Source organism: Acipenser ruthenus, chromosome 2 (genome assembly GCF_902713425.1).
Source record: "Acipenser ruthenus chromosome 2, fAciRut3.2 maternal haplotype, whole genome shotgun sequence".
NCBI lineage: Eukaryota > Metazoa > Chordata > Actinopteri > Acipenseriformes > Acipenseridae > Acipenser > Acipenser ruthenus.
Window position 1 is genome coordinate 2,763,267 of NC_081190.1, and position 26,373 is coordinate 2,789,639.

Consider the following 26,373-nt stretch of genomic DNA (forward strand, 5'->3'; position numbering starts at 1 on the left):
CAAGTGAGGCTCACTTCCCCGACCTCAGGGCTAGGCAGCCGCCTCCCTTACCTTCAGGGGTTCTCACCGCGTGAGTCAGAGCGGACCCCCGGCCAAACTCTGTCCTGTCGCAGCTCCTGCGCTCATCTCACTCGAGGCTCTCTTCTATTCTGCCTCTCTTCAGGACGTGGTCACTCGTGCCGAGTCCTATACTAACCTCAATGCTCTGTCCTTATTTTCAGGTCCCAGGCAGCGTGATGTCTCGGCCAATCAGGGGTTTTACGAGCGCCCCTTACATAAGCCTCAAATGCTGGGTACCTCTCTCATCTCCTCCCGAGGGGTGGCTTTTCAAGTCTAACCCTCATATGTGTTTTCAGGTTGCCGGGTCTTCCGCCCCTGGGATGTCGACAGCGTCGGCCCCAGTCGACGACCTCTTTTCTATCCCGTTTCCGGTTGCCGGGTCCTCCGCCCCTGGGATGTCGACAGCGTCGGCCCCAGTCGACGACCTCTTTTCTATCCTTTCCGGTTGCCGGGTCCTCCGCCCCTGGGATGTCGACAGCGTCGGCCCCAGTCGGTGACCACATTCTGTCCTACTAACTGCTCCTTGCTGCTTCTTCTGCCTTATCTTTCCCCCCCAGCTCACGCCCAGTGAATTGTCTATATAATAATAAATAACCATATTTGGCCAACAGTTAAGCAGTATATCTGACAAACTCTGTAAGAAAATCTACTGTTGTCCATCCTTCATTTTTCTGAAGGAAATTCGGATTAAACAGTCATAAATTATGTAGGATAAAATTAGCAGCAAAATTAATTAAGGTGTTTTAGGTAACAAAGGGCAAAGCTTTGTAAGTCTATCCCAATAAATCTTGCTTTTGCTTGTCCTTGTCCTTTTCTTAAGCACCAGTGCTGGAGACTGAACAAATATCACTGGGGTATAGTAAGAGTGTATTACCCTAAAAACGTTTACGGCAATGTACCATATGGTAAAAGGATTGCAAAATGCCAGTTATTGGTAGACTAAAGAATATTCTATGTGCCTGGTCTTTGATGCAACTGTCAACATACGGGAACCCCAACTAGATTCCATTATAAAGGTTTTTCTCCAATTGTGAGGTTCCAAGCATTAGACAGTATGCATATATAAAACCAAGATTAAATTCAAAGAAGGGAGGTCACAGATGGTGCTGTATCTGATGGAAAGCATCCACTGTCCCACCAAAGCACACAGGGGATGAGCTGTAAGAGCTGGCAGCTTGTAGGTAGGAGGTACATTATGCTGTTTTTAATCATGCCTTTCAATGTGCAGATGAAAACCCAGCTGATTAATGATAATAATTCCAATGACTGGGCTTTTTGCAAACGTGAATGAATAATAGATTTGGCCCCAGTTAAAAGACAAGCATACTTTGACGGTTGTTAATTATATACTTCAGAACCTAACAAGTAGCTGTATAATAATATACATTGTACAACAAATGAGTGCAGAAGGCTTGCCTTTACTGTACCTGCACTAGCTACATACAGTTGAAAACAAAGGAATTACCAATTAGTGCAGACCCCTGCCATTAATGTGGATGCGGGTCCCTGTCAATTAAGGTTAAAGGCTTCATACACCTACAGACCAGCCTGTGCTTCAGATGCTCATTTGTAGATTGCATGGTCGCCAGTTCATGCCGTCCAGCTACATCTGCAAACCTGCACCTACAATATATTTATTGACCTCAGTCAGGCAATACTGTATAAACATAACATTGGTGTTAGAGAATTAGACATATGTACACTTGTACTGCTGCATGTATAGACTATTATACTTGTAGAATATAGTTTGAAAATCAAGCCTGATGTGTTTGGGGCCCATAGATAGAATCACTCTACTGTTTTAATGATTCTCAATGAGATTTATTAATCTGGTCTGTATTTGATTAACAACAAACACAGACTGATCAAATTAGCAGAGACCATTGGAAAGGGATTGTATCTGTTTAAAATGTTTTAGTTTTCCAAGGATACATTCACTAGAACAGTCCCATTATAGTAAGTGCTGCATTTGATCTATGTCCTGTTTGATGACTCAGCTTGCTATTCCTAAGAAGGGTTTTTCAAAGCAGGTCTCCCTTTAATTGATCCTACAGGAAGTGGGGATGCCTGATTCTGTGATTTACTGTAGTACAATTTCAGAAAGCTATGTTTTTAGATCACATATTCTCCGTGGTCAATGATTCATCACCTGCAGCGGCGGGGGTAGGGTGCAGGTCAGGGCTGAAGTAAAAACATGAATCATGTATTCAGTTATCTTCAGATCCTGCTTTCAGAAACACTAGCATGGGCTTTGTTTTTGATGGCTGCCATGACCTATTTCCATTTCAAACAATATGAATCATTATAACGATACAATATGAATCAAAACAGCACGCTTGAGTAGCAGTTCTCCTTGTGTGAGAATGTTGAAAACAAAGAGGGTTCGGATTCTGATTCCTTTCCCCATGGTTATATGAAGCATGGACCTTATAATCATTTCCATCCCATTCCATCCCATTGCTTACATTGGAACTCAGATGCACTTCAAGCAATGCACCAGCTGATTGCCTCTGATTTGCACATGGATGAATAGCATTCTGATGCATTCTAATTCATTAGCCTCCGAAGCAGGGTCTCGGCTATAGCAAATGCATTACCTCTTTGAGCAGTGCATTCCCATTCTGAGAGTTAGAGCCCCTGGGAGGATCAGTAAGACTAATATTTATTTGCTTCATCATTTAGAGGCTTCCAGGGAGCGTCAGGTAAAGTGCCAGATGTAAGACTCCTTTTAGCAATCCCAGTTCATTCAAACATTTATTTGGGGCCAAGAGGCCAATTGTCTGTTGCCCAGGTCTGCAGAGGAGAAACCATTATGTATGTCTGCCATGGTAAAAGCATCGTTTTAAAGCATGGTAAAGTTTTATAATCTAGGGGTCCTAACACGAGGGGCACCTGTACCCTTATTACCTTACCTCTGTAACAGTTAAGTCTTGTAGTTTACTGCTAAATATATACAGTGTACAGCTGTATCCAAAAGTTTTGCATCAACTAGAATTTTGGGGATATATATAACTCCTAATTAAATCCATTTTGATTCCATGTTGTAACACAATAAAATGTGGAAAAGTCCAAGGGGGGGTGAATACTTTTGAGAGCCACTGTATCTGTTGGCATGATGCCGATGGTAACAAACATGACTTTATTTCAAATCGCTTTTCGCTTTTCTCACAGGAAAGTACTCGCACTCACCCGGGTGGCAGCACGGCACAGTTGGGCAAACTTGCCAGCAAACTTGCTAGTTTGCTAGCAAACTATTCATTTAGACCCTCTCTCTTCAGATGTATTCTTCAATTTAGAAACTGCATTCCACATCTATAGAAAACAGTAATGCAAGTCGGTGGTGGTAAATGTGTTGCTGCTTCAAAGCAAGGATGTTTGATTACAAAGTTAAGAGTCAATGCTAGTCAGCTGATAACATTTTAATAATGCGCTTAGTTCCTTTCCATGTTCTTGGAAAAGACAGCAGCCAAATTTACAATGCGAAAGAGACAGAGATCTACAACAAGCAGAGTACTGATGATTCTCTTCCACACAGCTTAAAACAGACAACATTCAATGTGACTATAATCATTGTGATCACAACATTCAATGTGACTATAATCATTGTGATCACAACATTCAATGTGACTATAATCATTGTGATCACAACATTCAATGTGACTATAATCATTGTGATCATAACATTCAATGTGACTATAATCATTGTGATCACAACATTCAATGTGACTATAATCATTGTGATCACAACATTCAATGTGACTATAATCATTATGATCACAACATTCAATGTGACTATAATCATTGTGATCACAACATTCAATGTGACTATAATCATTGTGATCACAACATTCAATGTGACTATAATCATTGTGATCACAACATTCAATTCTGACTTTGTATAGTTACATGTTGTTCTAATACAGTTTAAATCTACACACGCAAATGAATTGTTTCAGCATCACAGCCCATGAAACTGCAGCTGTTAACATGGATATTGCACTCTAATTCATAGGACATCTATGAATGAATGTCATCTATTAATGTAGTTCATGGATTTGAAAATACATACTAACATTAGCAGTTAACTGTGCTGGATGTTACAGTATTGTGTCAGCCTGCAATTTAAAGGGACGGCAGCACTCTAGTTATAGTACTAGGATTATGTCATGTACATGTTGTATACAGGACCAGTACAGCTGCAGACAGTTGCTGTTAACAACAATCACAAATATTGTGGCTAGGTCTGAAATCCAGGGTGTGCCTGGGCATTGTTTTAGTTTTCCTAATGGAAATACAGGGTGTAAGCAAACCAAGCTCTGGGTGTTTTTTGTATATTGGGGACATTTCTAAGTATGTGTTGTGGCAGGGCAGGGGTTCGAATCCCCTCCTTCTTAAACATGTGTGGAATGTGGCCAGGTGCTAATTGATTTATTGATGATCAGTTACACCTGGTCATGTGATATAAAGGTGGGGGCCTCCAAAGTGGGAGACAGCTCTAGCGTAGTTAGTTTAGAGAAAGGACTGGGAGCAGCAGGTTGTGCTCCCTGTCCCTGACACCAAGATAGCGCACTTTATTTGGCTGCAAGTTTATTTTGGATTGCATTGAAAAATAAAAGTGTGTGAAGCTCTTTAAAAACTGCAATCTCCGGTCTCCTGCCTCTGCTATTCCCAGTGCTAACCTTCACTGCTGCGCTACCCTTCCACACGTGTATATAGAGTACAGCACACTGAACACCCCATAACACTCTTGTGATTCAGAGGGGAGGTATTCCATTAAAGGCTGTTAATGAGTTTGATAAGACTGCAAGCATAATTGGAAGTCTTTGGTAGAAGCCAGTACTGTTAAAATGCAGCAACATGGAAGCTGTATTTAAACATGCAATGTGTTTAATAAGCAAAAAACTGCTGACACTCTGTCTTAGTGCAGTCTTGTTCAACCTCCTCTCCTTTATCTTTACAAGGCATTGCACTACAAACTTGCTACAGTATACTAGGGGTAGTGGAATAGAAAAATGACAGTTGAGCACAGGAACTGGATGTGGAACTAAGCATACCACACAGAACCTGGATGCGGAACTAGGCATACCACACAGAACCTGGATGCAGAACTAGGCATACCACACAGAACCTGGATGCGGAACTACGCATACCACACAGAACCTGGATGTGGAACTACGCATACCACACAGAACCTGGATGTGGAATTAGGCATACCACACAGAACCTGGATGTGGAACTAGGCATACCACACAGAACCTGGATGTGGAACTAGGCATACCACACAGAACCTGGATGCGGAACTAGGCATACCACACAGAACCTGGATGTGGAACTAGGCATACCACACAGAACCTGGATGTGGAATTAGGCATACCACACAGAACCTGGATGTGGAACTAGGCATACCACACAGAACCTGGATGTGGAATTAGGCATACCACACAGAACCTGGATGCGGAACTAGGCATACCACACAGAACCTGGATGCGGAACTAGGCATACCACACAGAACCTGGATGCGGAACTACGCATACCACACAGAACCTGGATGCGGAACTAGGCATACCACACAGAACCTGGATGCGGAACTAGGCATACCACACAGAACCTGGATGCGGAACTAGGCATACCACACAGAACCTGGATGTGGAACTAGGCATACCACACAGAACCTGGATGTGGAACTAGGCATACCACACAGAACCTGGATGTGGAACTAGGCATACCACACAGAACCTGGATGCGGAACTAGGCATACCACACAGAACCTGGATGTGGAACTAGGCATACCACACAGAACCTGGATGTGGAATTAGGCATACCACACAGAACCTGGATGTGGAACTAGGCATACCACACAGAACCTGGATGTGGAACTAGGCATACCACACAGAACCTGGATGCGGAACTAGGCATACCACACAGAACCTGGATGTGGAACTAGGCATACCACACAGAACCTGGATGTGGAATTAGGCATACCACACAGAACCTGGATGTGGAACTAGGCATACCACACAGAACCTGGATGTGGAATTAGGCATACCACACAGAACCTGGATGCGGAACTAGGCATACCACACAGAACCTGGATGCGGAACTAGGCATACCACACAGAACCTGGATGCGGAACTAGGCATACCACACAGAACCTGGATGTGGAACTACGCATACCACACAGAACCTGGATGCGGAACTAGGCATACCACACAGAACCTGGATGTGGAACTAGGCATACCACACAGAACCTGGATGCGGAACTACGCATACCACACATAACCTGGATGTGGAATTAGGCATACCACACATAACCTGGATGTGGAATTAGGCATACCACATGGTTGTGAAGCGGACAGTTTCAGATGGACTGAAGTGGTTGCAATCGATAAACAAAACAAATTACATTTTAGAAAATAATGAATTAATTTGTGTATTTATTTTATTCCAAGCACTTAAAATATAGTGCACAAAAAGCAAAGCGATATGAAATAGTACATTCACAAATAGAGCTCAATACATGATTTTTTAAAATGTATCAATGTCTTGACCTATTCGTCAATTTTTCACCACTAGGAGTTAGCATTACAGTATTTGGTTAGTATGGCATACAATACTGGTGTATATTGGACCACACTTACTTGAAGTATATCCAGGGTATTGTATTCAGTCATAGTGGGCTGCATCCAAGGTGTTGATGTAGTTTTGGATAAACTCTGCTTCTCATTTAGTAGAAAGCACTCAGACCTGCAGCTTTCCTCCGAAGCAGTAATGTATTTCTCAGTAATGCTGTAAACCACCCTCTCCTGTGGGCACTGGTGCACTATGTAATGTCTAGACACACATTATTATGGGGCCCCAATTTCTTAACTGGCTTTCCAAGTGCTTTGTAATTTGAAAATCCAGTTAAAGTTGGTTTTAGATAGTCTTGCACATCCTTGGTCATTTTTACTTCGAAATTTGAACTGTGCCCACCCCTTCAGGGCTTCCTTTTCTGTCATCAGCCAATCAGCTGCTTCTCCTATTGACGTGCTCTGCAGCCAGGAATATGTTTTGACCCCCCCGATGACACTGCTGATGGGAATTGTGCTCCCCATACTGTAGTATTTATATATTTGTATAGATCATTTATATCTCATGCTTTAAACTTATTCAACCAACCTTGCACTTGGTCTGAAAGATACTGCATTTCTGCTGGTCTGAGTTTGAATGCTTTTTTAACCTGATTTTATAAGCTCCTCCGTATGTTCCCCTGCAGTCGTCCATTCACCTTGCTCGCTTCTCATTCCCGGATCCTCTCACTATACTGAGGGAGGGTAGGAGCTGTCTGCTTCACAGCTCAGGTGATTCACCACATTATTCAGTGCAACAGCATTGTTCAGGCTCTCCATCATGCATGACTGTGCCAAGCTTCATCTGCAAAGTGTGATATTCAGGGTAACGACCTCACTGCTGAGTCAATGAGGTAGAGCCCTGACCTGCAAGCCTTGCCAAGGCAATGTTCTAACATTCTCCACAATACCACCTCCCAGTCCTCAATTCAAACATTGACACCACAACCCACTGCCTTACTAATATATCTTCAGTAATGGAGGCCTAGTCGAAAGTAGATGCCAGTTAAAGATGTGTTGACACCACTTGTCAGCCCCACTGGCAGGTGATATAACTGAGGGCCTTGCGCTTCTCATTGATTTCTGTTTGGAAGTACGTTAGGTGCCTTGAAACTGAGGCTTTGAAAGCTGTCAGAGCACCACAGTGTAACTCTGTTGAACTGGCTTGTGACATTTATATGGCTTCATATGCAATACAGGGAGCCTGTCCAAGCAGAAGTCTTCACTGGGAAGATTTAAAGAGAAACCATTCTTTTATGTGACCACCAATCCAGGAGAGAGGGATCAAATCTAAACACATTTCAACACTGTCGATAATGCAATTGGGCCGCTGCTTGGAAAAGACATGCATAAAATGTAGCAATGATAAGGAATGTTTTCATATCTCATGTTTTAATCACCTTAGTTGCATTTATTACTGTTAGGTCAATTGTGATAGAAACAAACAGGTCTTCAAACTTTTATTTTCTAGGATTTAAAGAACAAACACATATAGCAATTAAGCTGTATAATGAAACTTAGCTATAATATTTAGAAACTAAGGATATCAAATGTTTGGGTTACTATCAGAATTGATTTTTCGTCATTGTACATTCAGTATTTAGATTGGATTTTACTTTATTTCACTCACATGTTTACTTGCCTGATTGTTTTAGTGCTCATGAAAGCTGAGGTTCCATATTTTAAAATGGCTTGTCTGTACCCCCTGTCATTGCTGAGAAACAAGTGGAAATCTGAGTTTAACTTTGAGCCTCTATAATAGAAAGATATCCACAATGGGAAAAACAGAATCGGGAACAGCATTTTACAAAGACAGTTCCTTACCACTACATTTAATAAATGACTGAATTTGTGGCCCCAGGGCCTGAAGGTTTTTTAGTCTTTGTATAAACAATACACTTGAAGAGCAAGTTAGCACTAGATTAACAGGACAACAAGGCTGCATTAGATTAACAGGACAACAAGGCTGCATTAGATTAACAGGACAACAAGGCTGCATTAGATGTTTCAGTCCTTTTCCTGCAGTGTTCACCAGATTCGCCAGATTATTTATGAATGTACTTCGTTAGTACACTGTTAGCACTCATTTGGAGATGGAGGAGCCATTAGCCCTGGTGAGCTGAAAGCAGTGTAAAAGCATCAAGACCATTACAAAAATGCTGCAGCAGTACCACATTAGTTACTCAGTGAGTGTACATACAATATATGGCTACTGAAGCCCCTTTCACACTAGCATGCTCTACCTGGGTCAGAACCTACCCGGGTCAAGACCCGGTGTCATGCGGGTCGGCTATGTGATTTCACACTGCTTTTGATAAAGCAGGGTTGACCTGGGTGACAGACGCAAGTTCACAATGCGTGTATCAATGCCCTGGAAGCAGCTTGTTACTGACGCCACCATCCAAGCTTCTCTGGATTGAATCGTTGGCCCAAATGTTGGTTAGAGCAAAATGCATTTTGTCTCGAACAATCCGGGTCAAAGCGTGTCGACCCACACCCTGAGGTGAGTTGCTGGGACCTGGTTTAACCTGGGTAAGACCCAGGGACATGATTTCACACAACGTGGGATTTTGAGCCGGGTAGCCAGAACCCAGGTAGCCAGAACCCATGTCCGTACCCAGGTAGGAGTGCCAGTGTGAGAGGGGCTTTAGCTGTATGTGCTTCTTTGTTTGAACGAAGTTGGGTATGCTAATATTATTTAGCCATTATTGCCATAAAGCTGCCTTAGACAATGAAAACCAGTGTACAATTATCAGGTTTTGCCTGAATTATTGTAACACCAATGGGCACCCTGGCATATCTCCTCAAGGCATACCAAAAGCTAGAACAATATGATGAGTAGATATGATAACATCACAATTCCAGAAAAAGAATATTCCTTTCCCAAAAATCGTTGTTGAGGTGGCCAATCGCTTTGCTTAGCAGTGGCGACAGTTTACGAAAGGACAAGTGACATCACATATAGAGTTGTGTTTCATAAATACAGCGCTCTGATTGGATGAAATGTTGATCATTCTTTTTAATGGTGCTGCTCTTTGGTTAGCACTTTTGCATATTTCAAGAAACTCTTTAACATGATTAGTTTTATTCAATTTAGTCTTTTAATGCTTCTGTGTAATATTAAGTGATTTTTGAGTTACGTTTTTATCACATTTACTGGTAAACACAGTTATTAGTTAGGCAGAATGACAGTTATAGAACTCTCACTAGCAGCTGAAATTCAAACTCACAGGAACATACTTTACCAATATCATTAACTAGACAAAATCCTAATCTATTACACCACAACATGGAACTTTCCAATATTGAATCACAGTAATACATCAGTGTATCACTTTACAATTCTGTAATGTTCTAATACTGTTAAATGGGTAACGCATTACATTAACTGTCTAACTACGGTCTATGTATGTAGTAGTTACATAGTAAATACATGTGTACTTACACTTAATTACAATGTTATTATGCATAGTTACAATGTACTTAATGTGTAAATATTTTTGCACGATATATCTAAGTACACAATTGTACCAGAAAAGGGCTAGATTTAGACTTAGAGTTAGGTTTAGCGTTGGTGTTAGGGTTATACAATGCAAAAAATAAATAAAATGTACATTGTAACTGTGCATACTGTATTCCGTTCAAATTTAAGACACACTTTTTAAATTATTTTTTGCCTCTCAAAAATAACCTGCGTCTTAAATTCAAGCACAGTATAGTGATATCTGTATTAAAATTACTAACAAAGGACCTGACTACCCGAGGACACAAACAGCAATGTGACTGACTGCCGAGAAAAGATGAACAAAGACGTTACTGCCCAATCTCGAATCATCCATGACATACAGGCAGCCATTTTCAAAGAAGAGTCACTAGCTTCCTGAGGAATTCAAAAAGCTTTTACAATTTCAGCATTTCTAACAAACAGCACCAGCTTGGACAGATCGGAAATGTTGATCAGACCCCCGTGTTTTTCGTCATGCCAAGCAATACCACAGTTCACAAACTGAGAGAAACAGGTGTGAGAAATCACATGCGTATGTACTGTTCTGTTGGTACTGTGCATACCATTCTGACTGTTGTGTTTGTAATGTGATCAGTGCTGTTGTGGGTGCTGGGTTACGTGTTGCCTGATGTAGTGGAGTGTTGTGTCGTGTTTGGTGATGCCGTGAGTGACTGAGGGGTGTGCGTACGACAGAGACGCCATCTTAAGTACTATAGTACACAGCACAATAAATGAGCTCCATGGTTAATCTACAACAACACTGTTTCAGGTCAATTTTGTACGATACAACAGTGTAATTGAGGTTGTATCTTTGTAAATGCATATTTATTTGATGTTTTATTTTTTCCTCAAATTGAAAGTGGTACATTTGGGCTGTGTTTTAAATTCGAGGGTGTGTTAAATTCAAAGGAATATGGTAATAAGAGTGTAATTATGTGTAAGCAGCAGTGTGGCGTAGTGGTTAGGGCTCTGGACTCTTGACTGGAGGGTCGTGGGTTCAATCCCCGGTGGGGACACTGCTGCTGTACCCTTGAGTAAGGTACTTTACAAACTACATTGCTCCAGTAAAAACCCAACTGTAAAAATGGGTGTTGTATGTAAAAATAATGTGATATCTGCTAACAATTGTAAGTCGCCCTGGATAAGGGCGTCTGCTAAGAAATAAATAAAAAAAGTACACATTGTCACAGACGGTTCTGGTATGTACCTTTTGTGTTACAAGTCATTAGATCCTTCTGCATGGAAGGCCTCGGTTGCAAGGGTGTGCGTTTCTTTGACAGACCCAGATTCAGTTAAAATGTGTTTGCCCACTGACGATGGGAATGAGAACGTAGAGATGGGAGCCCAGTTAACAAGATTGAAGTTTTTTTGCTGGTATCAGGCTTTTAAAGACTGTCACCCACACCTGTGAGCAGAAACTGACTCACTGAGAGCAGAAACTGACCCAAGACTGTCACAGCTACTGGAAGCAGGCTGATCTTTGGGAAACAAACTGAACATTTGTGAAACTGCAACAAATATTGTAATGACTGTAATGTGTTTTAAAGAATATAAAAGCAGTAGAAAATATTATTAGCAGATCTGTGTACGGCCTGTGTGAAGGAGTTCACTGCATTGAAGCTCAGATTGGCCTGCTGAAAGTTCCAAACCTCCCTTATCGGGCAAGAGTAAATTTTTTAATTAGACGCAGAGTCTCAAAACATTCTGATCCAGCGAGAGCAGAATGGCAGAATCTATGGAGCACAGTTAATATGCTAGAAGCAATCTAACTAGGTTTGATTATAGTACATTTGGAAAAGTGCTTACAGTGGAGTTTCATATTAATTAAAACACTAGTCTTGGCAAGTAAACAAGGTGTGTGGAAACCTGCTTGTGCAGGCAACTTTTAGAAACAGAGAGAGAGGTCAGGCTTGGACCAAGCATGGTACAAGTTAATATAAGGCTATTATATTTAACATGTTTTATTATAGCCTGAATTTAAATGGGAATAACTGGACTTGCCACTGTATGCTTAGTGGTCTTATTCAAAGGCTTATGATAAACCGCTACACTCTTTGTCAAATACTTTGTTAAAACACATTTGTATATGAAGTTAAACTGACCCATTGACAACACAATGAAAAGGTAACATAATATGCGGCTAAGAGGGACATATATTTTTTGACCCAGCTTAATATAATTCAATAGATCTGGTGTTACATATTAAAAACATCTCTCATATATACACACATGCTTGTATTGTATTTGGTAGCAAGGACCCTGTGAATGCCAGTTCACCTAATTTTAGGGAAAGGAGGGGTGGAAGATAATGAACCATGAGCTCACATTCAGTTAATTTTGAAAACAGAGTTGACCGGATCCTACTAGAAAATATAATTAACTCAAAGATAGGAACTGTCAAGGCAGATTGATGATCATATTTAATTGGGACTCCTGATGTATTCAATGAAGTGAAAATCCTATAAAAACCAAAGTAAAACCACAGTCAAGTATCGCGCGACTTGCTAACTACAAGTTGTGTGGTCCATGCTCTGAAGATTTCTGAAAAACTGATTGCTGTTTGGTCGTATACACAAGTCTCTGCCTTTTGCAGACAGTTCTTATTTTTCAATATATCCTACACTACACTCATATACTGGAAGGCAAACATATATTTGAATTTAATATCTCTTTTATATTGATGCATTGCTATAAGGTATAGAAATCATGTTTTAGTCTTAAGAGAGTGATATATATCGAATGTTCTAGAATTTAGCGGTGGCTGTTTTTTAGCTTTTGCATTTTATAGCCTAAGAGCTAAATATATGATAACCATATCTGTATTACTGTATTGAAGTATTAATGCTGTAAAACTTGTTAAGGCACTGGAAATGCCCAGGCTGCCTGTCAGCTGGGATTCGAAGTAGTCTGTAACTACTCAATCCATTTTTAAGCATTTAATAAACCCTGATTCGTTAAAACTTCAAATTAAACGAGTCTGTGTGATTTTCTCGAATTGTTTAAAATTCATCTGGATACGTTGCAAGTTCAGTGCATGAACGATCCACTTACAGGAGTCTGAAACATCTTTATGTCCTCCTGAATGTCTGTCCTGAGTTTAAGAGTGTGCTGAGAGAATATATATATAAATAAAAAGAGTGCGTGTGAAATTCTGACAACATGTATTTACTAGGTAACTACTATGCAAACTAGAGACACTTAATGTGAAGTGTTACCATTAAATGAGAATAATACAATGAAAGTAATAACATTGTATTTCTAGAATATTCCATTAGCTGTAAGGTGAACAATATCATATTCACCTCAATAACATTTAGAAGATAATGAAAAAAAAGCATAACCATTGATTGTAAACAGATTGCAGAGTTTTTTAAAGATTACTGCCACTGGCAATCTCAGCTCTCAGTGGGATCATTTTAGCATGAGTGAGTTAATGCTTAATGCATACCATTTACCAACAGATACATTAGAGTACTGCTAATTATAACACCTCCTATAGGAGACAATGCACTAAATAATGAGAAGTACAGCCCGGAATGTATGATACCTGATGTATACTATAGACTGTTCGGGGGGGGGGTTTTCTACTGTTTTTCCTTTACTTGTTTTGTTACCATACATGTTTTACTGTGTTAATTATAGTTCCACATAAAGACCTTGATGAATGTGACCATTAGTATCATACAGCACATCCTACAACCTGCGCACACTGTTATTACTGAGTCATTTGTCCACAGAATCATTGTAAGGGAAGGAGAGCCTGCTGAACTGCCACACTGTGCCACTTAACTCCTTCATGCACAGCGAAGACAAGACAGTTAATGTTATTATTCCAGGAAATGATGTTCAATTAAATGGGTGCTACTCAAACGGAAAAGGGGGAAAGAAATAGAAAAAAATATCATAGAAATGTCCAATAATTGTGAATATGACTTCTTAATAGACACATTGACCCCATTATCAAACAAGTTAATAGTGTGTTAGCTGTTGTTAATAGAGATGGGATGTGATACAGAATCACAGGCCTAAGTGCAACAGAGCCATCTGTCAGAAAGACAAGCACAAGAAAGTGCAGACTGTGCTTAATGTAAGATTGCCTCTTAACTCTCCCTGCTGCATTTAGATTACAGAATCTTCAAACCATGAGTGCTTCACAAAACAGCGACAGAAAGTTATTTACAAAAAGCTATTACACTATATGCAAAGAAAAGCTATTTTATTTTGAAAGGAACTGAATTGGCTTCTTGTGCATACTGGAAGGATGAAGGCTGTCTGACTGTTTGAATTATGCACTGGTGGGTAAGGTGCTTAACTACACGTCTTGTTTCTTACTTTTAAAACAGTTGATCATCTTCCATTCCCATCCCAGGTCATTTATAAAGATCCACAACGCAAAGTGCAGTGAAATGCTACTTACTTTAATTCCCTAGAATAATCTGTCTGTAAGAGCACATCCCTTACAGCTCTTACAGCAGGTAATGTTGTGATGAAAACAGAAAGTAGGTACTGTAGCATTTCAAAAACTTTGAAATATATATATATTTTCTAAAAACTTTGTTGTTGGCCTTTGTGAATGGTAGGGGTACAGGATTGTAAATAAACACACACAAGTCCAGTATTTTGATGCAACACTCTGTGTATTAACAGGGGTGGGGAAGTGTTCATGGAAATCTCACACGTGCACAACATTTACATATATATATATATATATACAATCCAAACCAGCCTGCCTTCCTTCCTGCCTTCCTTCCTTCCTTCCTGCCTGCCTTCTCTCCTTCCTTCCTTCCTTCCTTCCGTCCTTCCTTCCTTCCTTCCTTCCTTCCCTCCTTTCTGCCCTGCTTCTTTCCTTCCTTCCTTCCTTCTTTCCTGCCTGCCTGCCTTCCTTCCTGCCTTCCTTCCTTCCTTCCTGCCTGCCTTCTCTCCTTCCTTCCTTCCTTCCTTCCTTCCTTCCTTCCTTCCTTCCTGCCTGCCTTCCTTCCTTCCTTCCTTCCTTCCTTTCTGCCTTGCTTTTTTCCTTCCTTCCTGCCTGCCTTCTCTCCTTCCTTCCTTCCTTCCTTCCATCCTTCCTTCCTTCCTTCCTTCCTTCCTTCCTTTCTGCCTTGCTTCTTTCCTTCCTTCCTTCCTTCTTTCCTGCCTGCCTGCCTTCTCTCCTTCCTTCCTTCCTTCATTCCTTCCTTCCTTCCTTCCTTCCTGCCTGCCTGCCTGCCTTCCTTCCTGCCTGCCTTCCTTCCTTCCTTCCTTCCTTCCTTCCTTCCCCGCCCAGACCTCTGGACTTACACCCTGCTACTCCACACAGACCCCTTATGTACCCCAGTTCCCGCCTGTATCAATCCGTCACAGCCAACCACTATTCCATTACACGTCTGACCCAATCTGGCTTTGATTTCAGCGCAGTCTGGAACATGTGCTTCCACCCTTCTCAAGATGGCCGCCCCAACCGGAGGGTGGCGGGGGGGGGGGGGAGTATGCGATGCTCCTCTGCCTAATATGTTTTGCTCACCGGGATGAATATGTCGAATAGATTTATTATTTTATTGTTTGTTTTTTAGCAGGCAGCACCGGGATACTCTGAAGGATGAGGTTGTGCTGAGTCAATGTTTTTGGATACCTATAAGGTTTGTATTCTAATAAAGGTGGTTATTTAACGCAAGATTGTCCTGACTGAATTATTTAATCCTATTACACTTCATAAAAAGTAGCTTGCCCAGACCATCAAACATACTGTGATTCGTATGGCATCTCGAGGGTATCGTTACGCCCTAATGAGCAGTGCTGTTTGCTCGCCCCTAAAGCCAGCCTTTAATGCACAATAATGTCGCATCAGGATACAGTACTAAAAGGGTTCTGTACTGAAATGCACCCAGCTGCTTGCAATCCAGCTAGAGTTTAATTAATATCATGATTCTTGCAAGTGACTTGACTCCCTCTGGTGGGCTGATATACGGCTTAAAAAAGGGAAAATTCTGATCTGCCTTCCTTTCACGTGGGGACTCTCTGAACACAGATGGAATTGCTGATTATTTTCAGGCAATTATTAATGCATAACTTAATTTAAAATCAACAAACAGGGAGACCCCAGTAACACTGGGAAACCCAGGCTAGGATTTTAAAGAACCAGCATCATAGTTTAAACTTCATGGTATTGTATATGTAATTCTAAACAATTTTGCCTTACCTGGAAATGTTTTCGTGCTGTGTTCTGCCATTCTCTCTGACCGCAGTTGAGAATAAACGCCTAAGTAAAAGATAATGTCTAGTCTACCCATACACTCGTCATAGTGGCGGTTATTACAATACTGCAGCCCTAATACTAATTATAACACACTGTAAGGAGTTGCCATAGTTACCTCTAACTAACATTTTAGTGCAGTACAGAAACCAGGACCAGAGGACACCAAAATGAAGTGGAGACTTAGGACAGAGGAAAGGAGACAGTTCATTACACGGAGAGTGTTGAGGGTATGGAATGGGTTACCCAGCCATACTGTTAGTGCTGAATCATTGAGATCCTTTAAGACCCAGCTTGACAATGTTTTGAGATCAACCAGCTAATAGGAACCGGATGAGCATTGATGGGCTGAATGGCCTGCTCTCTTTCATACATTTTTCCATATTACATTAAGGCCAGGCTTTGTCAACCTGGAAACAGTCGGAAGATCTCACCTAAGTCCAACTCTCTATTTAGACAATTTTACTCAGTCTCTTTGGTGGTCAGATCAGTGGGACTTTACAATACCAGCTTTGATGGGAAAACACAAAAAGTTAAATGTGAACAAGTTGCTCTTTTGTGGGTACTTGAAGTAATTTCGGTAAAGACTGCAGTACTTCTTTTTCTCACTAGATGGCACCCACACTCGTCTCTTTGAATAAGTTCTCAGGAACTTTATATTTCTGAGTGAAAAAGTAGGCAGTAAAATAAAATCTTCATGGCGAGGGATCCGTATTAAGCACATATTAAAGACCACAATATAAAAATATCTTACAGTATAAAATGAAATATCTGCAATAGCTGAATCTTCATGTATATAGCAGGGCTGTCCAACCTTTTTCACAGTCACAAATTATAAACAATGACACTAAATGGCAATACACACTTGAAATAATTTTCATAAGAATGTTATAATATAATGGATATTGTTACATAATACAATTATGCACCCACCCACTGCCACAGTTGTGAACTCTTAAGGTTGCAGAAAATCACTAACTGGATAAAATGTCAACACTGCATAAACAAATGTATATATATATATACAATATGTATAATTACTTTTTTGTTTATAACATTCCAGCGAACTCCAAGGCTGTGCTTTTGAAACTCCCTAAATTATAACACTGCAGAAAACACACAAAAACAAACAAAAACACACAAACACACACACTGCTAGCAGCTGCACATCTCAGGAGGCTATTATCCCTCTGGCTCATTTGTGAGATAATCATCCGTGTACAATAAAGATTTCCTATGCAACCTCTCTTTATACCACAAGATTTAAAAAGCAAAACTAGACATCACAGGGTTAATGATGGATGTGGTGCATTACCGGGCAAGACTGAAGCTTGCTGTGAAAAACACAGAATTATGTTATTGTGTGCGTCCATGTGAAACTGCACTAAACCCTTCAGACGTGCCATTACCCCACTCCACTCCACTTCAACTTTCTTTTTTTTTTCGTTTTGCTTTTTCACCTGGAATGTATTGCTTGGATCTAACCCAGCCTGTGTGTAAAACTGATTCAAACTGTTCCAGTAAAAGTATCAAATAAACACCTAGTGCTTGCCAAGTCTTTTACCGCTTCATTTTTCATATTTAAACAAATTACACAACACTTTTTTTTCCCCATACCTCTTTGTCTACCGCAGACAATTTGTAAACCAAACAAAGACCATATCATCTTACGTAAATCCACTAGCTTCCTGTTTAGCAGTGTGGATTATGTAAATATAACTGTTCATCACAACTGCTAAAGCCAATTCAGAGCTGTTCATCTCACATTACAGGACACAGAGCTGTTATTTCCACCGAATCTCTTTTAGCTTGGCTCGGACCCTGGCTTAGGACCACTCAGACATCACAGTGATTGGGCTTTGTAACATCCATGGTTCTCTAAGTGCTTGCAGCTAGCAAAGCCCTCCCATAAAGATGACCCGTCATGCACTTCCATTCAGCATTTAGGTGTCAAATGCTAAGTTTGGAAAGAAGCCCATCACATACAGCATACATATCAAGAGGTAGATGTAATAAGATGGGCCAGTCGCAGCTCAAACATACCACAATCTGCATTTTCATTACGACAATTCGCAAAGTGCACATTTTGTCGTATGTACTAAGAAAAAATATGTTAATGAGCCGCAATATACTAATTGAAATATTATTTACGTCATCTTAGCAAGATCTCTAGCGAGAGTTGTGCGACATTTCTTCAAATAAAACAGCGGCAGTTGAGTTGTGGTTTGCTGCAGCAGAGGGTGCCTGAAGGATAATGTCTATACATGCAAGGGTGCAGGAATCAAAATAACATTGTTTTTGTTAAATGTAAACATCATCTGTACACTGCATTCTGTTCTGTCTTCATTTACCTATTTTAATACTGTTATATATATATATATATATATATATATATATATATATATATATATATATATATATATATATATAATGAAAGGCAGTCTAATCCCATCAGATTCTATAGTGAGGCTCCAACCTTCACCCCCAAAAAGCTTTTCATAAACATACAGTAGCGCTAAACCGGACATGTTTGTCCAACATAAGGAGGTGTCGGGTTTAAAAACAATACAATAAAATCACACACACATACATTTATATTGCTCAATGCATTTTAAATATAAATCATTGTACTGAAATAACACTAATGTGTTTTGAGTAGGCTGCACATTACATTATGTACAAATATAAATCTGTACAGTACGCCTATACAGTGTATAGTGCAGTAGTAAAATCAAGTGAATACCTAGCGCACTTTTTTGTACTTTAGCCTACTGTTAACACAAAATAAATCATGCTGCTGCATTGTACACATTGGTGTACAATGCGAATAAAAGATTATTTGAAATTGAAACTAAATGATTTTAGGGTTTTTTATTTATGTATTTATTTATTTATTTATTTATTTATTTATTTATTTTAGTAAACTTGCTCTACTTAGTAGCCTAGACAATTAACACACAATAGATCATGGTCCTATACAGATGCTCAGACTGAGCTGTAGGGGTTAGTGGCACATGTGTGCGGTCTATTGCTCCCAACATGCTGGGAAAACCAGAAATGTCATAGAAATTTGTTTTCAAGGCTTGTAAGTACACCCTGCCTTTAGTGAAAATTAGGTACTTGGGTGTTTATCTCATAAATGCATTGAGCACAACTGGCAACGCACGAGAAAAAGCGGACTGAAAATGCCAGCAACAATTGCGACTGTTTAAAACATGCTTTCAAAAGTTCTTAACAAATTGATACAAGTGTCACAATTGCCTGCAGCTTTAGTACATCTCATTACAATATTTGTGATCCCTCATTTGCACTCTCATCTCCACCCTGTTTGTGTGAATTTCTGCAGGAACGCCCAGAATTACATATTCATTTAAGGCTAAAGTGCAAATCAGAACTGCGGCTGCAAAGCATTCGTTAAAATGACGCTCACAGCGTTGCGTTTGTTTGGTTCATTTCACGATACACTTCACACTGGATTGCAGATAGAACTGGACCTCAGCTAAGATTCATGGAATTATTTTATCAGATACAATCATTTTAAAGGAAGGTAATATTGCTAGAAAGGTAAGAACATTAACTTTAAAATACTGGTCTGATACCAAGAAGTAAGATTAAATGTGTGTCTGCATCTCTTGCCTACACTAAATTTTCATTTTCTAGGACATTTCAAAATAGCATTTCCTGTTTTCTGCAATATAATATGTGGTTGGGGAAAACATTATCCTGTTTGTACTTGTAACACGTTTGTGCATTCAAATACTTGTCTTCTAACAGACAGACTTATCAGTATTTCATAATTCTTGATTCAATGAACGATAACGATTAGAAATAATAACATGTATTAGATGTAGTGTTATATTACAACATTGTGGTTCAGTATCTCGCCTTAGGGCCAGCGGGAGCCGTCCTCTTTTGAGGTGATCTTCTGACAGGGGTCAGAGGGCATCTTAGGCTGGGTTATGGCACCCATCGACCCTCCTAAAGAGAGACACAGCTGTAAAGGAGGCGTGGGGTGGAGGTGAGGAAAGAAACTAGACATTTTGGAAAAGGTAAGCACTGAATTTAAACTATCCGACAAATGATATGATAGGGAAGTGCTGTAGCCTCACCCCAATAATCATGGAAAGCCTCCCAGTATTTATAACAGATTGAAACAATAACTTTTAAAAAAACTAGAACCAAAAATATATATTCTCATTCACAACCATTTAAGGACCATTAAGGACCATTAAAAATAAGTAATTTACAAAACATTCCTTTGAACATTAAAATAATATTATTATTAATAATTAATTATTAATATAATTAATACTATTTTTCATCTTATAATATTCACATGGAATTTTTTCTAAATATATAATAGGAGTTACTGTAATTAAAGGCTAAAGTAAATGCTAAAGATAAATGATTTTAATACTATTGATATGTCTTCGATGCAGTTTCTATATTTGTGTTGCATCATCATGAAAGCATAGCAACCTGTTGGAAAGCATAGTGCTGTCCTGCTAATGCACATGTGAGCATTTAAAAGCACAGTATGGTCACCCATGGTAACTCTTGCCAACCAACCCCAATGCATACAGTACCGGCAGTACAGGGCAAACAACAAAATGACCAAAAACAGTTAAAACAGCAAAACACAAGACTTCCTTTCTTTCCTATAAACTGACAGGATTCTTCATGTGTAGGAAAGCAATGCCTCCGCATGTCCTCAGATGTTAGTACTGATCCTGTGGAAACATAACTTAGCTTTTCTTCACAAATGAAACTTAAGCCACAGTTCCTGCCTGTACAGGGAGTAGTTATGTGATCCTATTCCATGCCAAGCCTGTGGTATAGTGCACTTGGCAAAGCCCCAGAAGTGTCTGCTTCTACTTGATGCTTTATAGACACACGTTCTCACAGCTCTTTACTTCATAACATTACACTAAAACAGCAATTACAAAGCAAATTAAAAGGAAAGTAATGTAATAGCACGGTTCCACTTTAAAATAGTGGACTCAAATCCTTCTGAATTCAATTCATTAGCTGCGAGTCCTGCAGTGCTGCTCTTGAGTTTATTATGCATTTGTGCCCTTCAAATTGTCTTCAGGATTAGAAGAAATGATTGATCCTGAAGACACTAAAAAAAAAACATTTGTTATTCAGATGTTACTCCTGTGCAATCCTATGAAAATGAATTTGGAGCTATTATTCTTGCTACTGATGCTGCTAAGCTTTACCAATACTACTTGCTGTTGTAAGCTGTTAAATCAAATGTCATAGAATGTATCGGGTGCACTAAAATGTGCGAACGACCAAAAAAATATATATAGTTAGACCAGGTCCAGTACTTAGAGTGGAAGTCTCATGTAGATTCATGAGAACGGAACTAAATTAGATCAAATGAGTTGGTTTGGTCAGAGTTAAGCACTGGAATTCAGGTTTTATTAACAGAAGAATAATCTGTCCTGTTGGCCGTTCAATGGTAAAAGTGTATAATAACTGTTTTGCAAAAGCAAATCAGTCCCATACAATTGGTGAGACAGACTTATATAGACAGACAGACTGGCAGAGAAAGCAAACAGGCCTGAAAAGAGAGGTAGACAGACTATAATTAAAAACAGTAGCAAAATAAACAATGGCAAAAGTGTGTAAGAATAGTCTTATTATTTCTAATCATATTCTATAGTTAATAGCATAAGAAATAACACGTTTATATATTGTTTATAAGCACTTATAACGGATACCTACACTAAAGTAGTAGCTAATAAGCTGGGTACCTGCAGCCCAGCAGTCGGAACATCTGGCATGCATGCATTTTATTTGCAATTGAAAATGCATTCTGAATGCAAAATGCTGCACTATTAGCACAGACCCATCAAACCGTTTTGGGAATTGAACCAACAAACAACTAGTGTTCTTTCACAATGTCAGCAGCGTGTCCTGAAACCTAACACAACTTAGTGGTATAATGTACATACAATCCAGCCAGCAGCAATGCTTCATCTCACTCACCACGACCGCAGCTCACCATGTGATTATTTCAGTTTTAGAGCTCACTTCAAAGGCAATGCTCTCGGGAGTCTATCGTTTCTCGCTTTTACTATTCATGGGTATTGGCTCATCAAGCCACTGAGATTAATCACTTAGCCAGACATTTACTGTACATGTATTCAAATTGCCCCATTTTCACTGCCTGGACACTTTGGTTTCCCAATGAGTGCCTTTGGCTTTCTCTGAAAAATGCCATGGTTGACTTAAGCATCGCTGCGTATCAACTCCACCCACCCAGTTGTAACCCATCCCCTGTGCCAGAATTGTGTGCTAATGATTTGAGAGACTTCAGGCATCTTTCATGGCCACCATAATCCTTGGACGACAATGCAATTGAGCATGTTTGAGATGAATTTGAACAAAGTATTTGTCATCACAATCCTCTGTCTTCCTCTCTGCACCAGCTGTGTGAAACATTGATGACTCAATTGATTAACATCTCTTGAGACACCTTCCAGCACCAGGTCTATAACAGTGGCCCAACCTGTTATCAGATACAGGTCCTTATGAAGTGGTGAGGCAGTGTATATACTGTATGTATGTGTGACACAAAGACAATGATTCTTGGTGGTAAATCTCCCTCCCGCCCTATGAGGGTGCTAAGTAACGGGAACAGAGTACTCTGGATTACTTGGCCTGACAATTCATTCCGAGGGTTAAAAGGAAGTCGGTCATGTAGAAAAGAGACGGCGCTTCGGTACATTAACTCATTGACCGGAGGGGAAATGATGTGGCAGCTGCAGATCATAAAAAGCAGCTGCAATCGTTTACCAAGGGGTCATGAGTGACGGCATAAATAGAGGTCAAAGCAATGTTATCTGTTCCTTTGTTTTTGGTTTATGAAAAGTGACCTGGAAGGACCTGTGTTTCGTGTATCCTTATCGTGAGTGTTTGTTTGTTCTGTCTATTTGTTCTTTGCTATCACTAGACAGCTAACACGTTCTGGAGCTGTCGCCAGAGGCCAGCACAAACCTGGAACAGCACTGCACTTGTATCACAAATAATTGTATTTGCACCACTAGCACTGATTCACGCACTAACAGACTTGTGTATGTGTTTTGTGTTCTGTGTGGGTGTATAATAAAAACGGGACTATTATTTCAGGACAAACCCGGGGATTACAAATGAAGTAATACACGATGCTGTATACTTAAACATCATTTATTGTTTACTGTTTGTTTTGCCGTCAGGCACTGGACACAAAAACATCCTTTGGACCTGGATTATAATGTTCACTGATCACCTGCACACTATTAACCACTTTGCCACAGTATGATACAGTTTTTCAATTAATAAGAAATGATTCAGTGCGCAGATGTTTATTTTGGAAAAGTCTGGCGGCTGGTTGTGTTCCTGCGTGTGCTTTTTAGCTTGAAAAATGCTCTGTAGAAACTTTCCTTAAAATGCAAAAAGCTGCTAATTGTTAATTAGCCCGAGATAGAGGTGTGAACTGTGTAGGCACTGCTCCAGGGGAGGCTTATGTTTCTGAGTTGTCATGACAGAATGCTCAACATGAAGAACATTTAATAAACTGGTAAAGTAAAGGTATCCATAGCCCAGAATAGGACAGCTTTACAATTCCTCTGAAATTTATAAGGACATGGCTCGCAATTAGCTCACTGAAGCCAAACTCAACGTAAGAAAAGAAAAAAAGAGTCTCATTTCCATAAGTAGAACCTTGGTGTATTTCAGGGGGCTGGAGCTGGGGCTCCTCCCTTGTGTCATCCATTACCTGTGAGTCACCCTAATTAAACTGTAGCCAGCTCCCTAATTCCTGTCTTGTTTTTCAGTTTCCTCCATCCACCCTTCCTCTTCCACTTTGCTGTGTCACCTCTGCAATGCTCCCCTCTGGGGGCAAGTGCAGCTCACTTCCCAACGTTAGAGGCTGACAATGTTGTCTCGCCCTCCGAGAGGAAGGTTCCCGCTGGTCAGAGGGGACCCCCGGCCAAAAAATAACTACATTTCATTTTCCATTCTCCTGCTTAAATCTATTCATTTGCACCCGTGCCAGTCTCCCCCTTCGGAGAGCAAAGCTTTCTCCCAGCTTTCGAGCTAGTCATTGACTCAGCTTATCGAAGGTGGCTCTTACAGCTGGGGGGAAGACCCTGATCCTCTTTATGGGTTTATTTCTTTATTATCTTTTCGAGCTCTTCCCTGGAGTGTAAGCCGAGTCTGACCTCTCTCCTCTAGACGTCTCAGTAAGCCAGGGAGACCTCAGTTCATTCTCTATCCTTCATTAGTTTCCCCTTGGGGGAAGTTCTTCACTTCCCGGCCTTGGAGGTCGATTGGTTCAGCCTCACTTCATTGAAGGCAGTTCGAGTAGTCAAAGGGAAACCCCTATTCTGTTGCTAAAGTTACAAGCACTTAGTCTTTATTCTAGTAGTCCCTTTATGCAGGCCTGGGTCCCGCCTCATGAAGATTAATGTATTACATTTCTTACAATAATGTTGATGCAGCTGTCTGGAAGAGCAGTATTTTGTTAATTTTGTCTGCTCTCAGTGCAGCTCTATTGTCCATCTAAGCAGCCAGGTTCTAAACCGTGATTAAACTGTGTACAGAAAGAGGAAACTAAGAGGCAAGGCAGTCCGGTTCTAAACCGTGATTAAACTGTGTATAGAAAGAGGAAGCTAAGAGGCAAGGCAGTCCGGTTCTAAACCGTGATTAAACTGTGTACAGAAAGAGGAAACTAAGAGGCAAGGCAGTCCGGTTCTAAACCGTGATTAAACTATGTACAGAAAGAGGAAGCTAAGAGGCAAGGCAGTCCGGTTCTAAACCGTGATTAAACTGTGTACAGAAAGAGGAAGCTAAGAGGCAAGGCAGTCCGGTTCTAAACCGTGATTAAACTATGTACAGAAAGAGGAAGCTAAGAGGCAAGGCAGTCCGGTTCTAAACCGTGATTAAACTGTGTACAGAAAGAGGAAACTAAGAGGCAAGGCAGTCCGGTTCTAAACCGTGATTAAACTGTGTACAGAAAGAGGAAGAGAGGCAAGGCAGCCAGGTGAACTTGATAAAGCAAGGTAACTAAACTGATTAAAACAATACCCTGACAGAGTTCATTTCAAAGCTCCTTTTGTCAATGCTGTCGTTTTGCGTTCTTGACCATTGACCATTTAAGATACAGTAAGTCTAATTCATTTCCATCAGCAGCACACTGCGATCAGACTGGTTTGTACTGGGACTCTGTCAGCCCAAGAAGATATGTCAGTGTGAACTCCTCTTTTCTTTTTTTGGCATTGTAAATGCCTCCCTTACAAAAGTTTACCACAATATTTTGACATACGTTTCCCATGGTTATCCTATGCATTTATCATAGTTTGCACTGGTTGGCCATGTTCATTAATATGCTTACCATACCTTGTTCTTCATTACAATGCTTAGCTATGCGTTCCTATGCTTTCACTATGCTTAATTACACCTTGCTATGCTTTTAGTATGGTAAACGTTCATAAGGGCTGTCATGCTGCGGTACCCTTATTATCTACTGGAGATTTACTACTGTGCTGGGAATGACTTGATTCTTTTCCCAGATGCTCAGCAGACTCCAAGCCAAGATGTTTCAGGAAAAGATGCCCTGAAGCACATTTCATCATGCTCATTGATTTCTATACAGTGGTAGTACTTTTTTTTGTAATCATCTTTTTTATACACATATACAAAAACATTGCAATGGTATTGTTATGTCTATCTCTTAAATATACAGCCCCTCTCCCCCCAGAGCAATGGTATTGTTATGTCTATCTCTTAAATATACAGCCCCCCTCCCCCCCAGAGCAATGGTATTGTTATATCTATCTCTTAAATATACAGCCCCCCTCCCCCCCAGAGCAATTGTATTGTTATGTCTATCTCTTAAGTTTACCAGTAGTGTGTCCTATTTTGAACTTGAACTGGTTGGAGTGGTTCAAGAAAATAAGTACCTATTAATCTAACCTATA